The sequence below is a fragment of the Tenrec ecaudatus genome, chromosome 2 (assembly GCF_050624435.1).
Source record: "Tenrec ecaudatus isolate mTenEca1 chromosome 2, mTenEca1.hap1, whole genome shotgun sequence".
Lineage (NCBI taxonomy): Eukaryota > Metazoa > Chordata > Mammalia > Afrosoricida > Tenrecidae > Tenrec > Tenrec ecaudatus.
In genome coordinates this window covers 92440126-92441621 of record NC_134531.1, presented here as the reverse complement: position 1 = coordinate 92441621, position 1496 = coordinate 92440126, and positions in this window count along the sequence as shown.

Genomic DNA, 1496 nt, shown 5'->3' with positions numbered 1-1496 from the left:
TGCTACTTTAATACTAAACCTATAAATATATGCTCATAGATCTATTTCCCCATCATCATATATAAATAAATTTATATATGTAGAAGAGCAGGGCATGTTCATTTACCTCATGTGCATGTGAAATTTGGACATTGAATAAAGAAGACCACAGAAGAATCAATGCACTTGAATGATGGTGTGGGGAAGAATATTGAAAGTACCATGGACTGCCAAAAGAACAGACACATCTGCCTTTGGAAGAAGTATGGGCAGAACACTCCTTAGAAGCAGGAAGGTGCGGCTTCATGTCATGTTCTTTGGACATGCTGTCTGGGTCAACATGGAGAAGAACACCGTGCTTGGTAAAGCAGAGGGGCATTCAAAGAAGGAAGAGCTTTGGCAGGATGGATTGACACTGGGGCTGCAACAATGGGCTCAAGCAGAAGGTCGGGTAGTTTTTTGTTCTGTTGTATGTGGGGTTGTTATGGGTCAGAACCAAGTTGTTGGTACCTAACAAGAATGACAACACGATGCTGGAAACGATGCCACTGGTGTTTCCTAACCAGCAAGTCGCCCAGTTGTAGCAGTGCTTTCACCCTAACCCGGACAACAAGGAAAGGACTGGTGATCGACTCTGGACAGTTGGCCAGTGAAACTGTGTGGCTCACAGTAGAATATGGTTCACTACAGCGCTGGAAGGGGAGCCCCTCGATTGGAAGGCACCACACAATAGCTGCAGCACAAGGCACTCACCTTTGTTAGTGTACAGCAGAAGGTTTCCAGGAGGTTTCCGGAACTGACTTGATGGCAACAGATAACAACAAAAGCAGTAATTGGACTTAGAAGGATGTTACTGGTTATCTGCACATGACCATGGTTTGGTGCACTGGTGGCATTGTGGGCTACGTGTTGGACTGCTGCCCACAAGGTTTGAACCCCCAGGCACTTGGAGGAAGAAGGAGGAGGTTTTCTCTGTGGAAAAGACGTTACAGCCTTAGAAACCCGATGGGGCACTTCTACTTTGTTTTAAAGGGTCCCTGTGAGTTGGGATCGATTGGATGAGTTTGGTTTTTTTTTTTTTTTTTGAGAACCTGTGACAATATGGATAGTGAGCCATCAGTGAAGCCAGATCTGCAAAGGTTGCACATGGTGGATGACAGAAAGCAAAATGAGAATAAAAACAAACCACTAGTATCAAGGCACATAGTACACAAATCTGAGCAAGTGTTCGGCTGATATGGGTTTAACCACGGTCAGTTAAAAGCAAGTGTATAAAGACCACTGCCGTAAGAAGGAAAGTTGAACAAAAGGGTTTTCACAATACAAGAAACAGATGGATGGTTCCTGGGATAGGAGGGGAAGGAACAGGAGGAGAAAGCAATCACCAGCTAGAGGCTAGACGGGTGTTTATTTGTGTGAAAGGGAAGACAGTATCCAACAAGAGGAAGATGAGAAAAATGATGGGAACCGGGAGTTTTGATGAGCTGTTGAATACAAAATTGGTGATCTTTTGCATA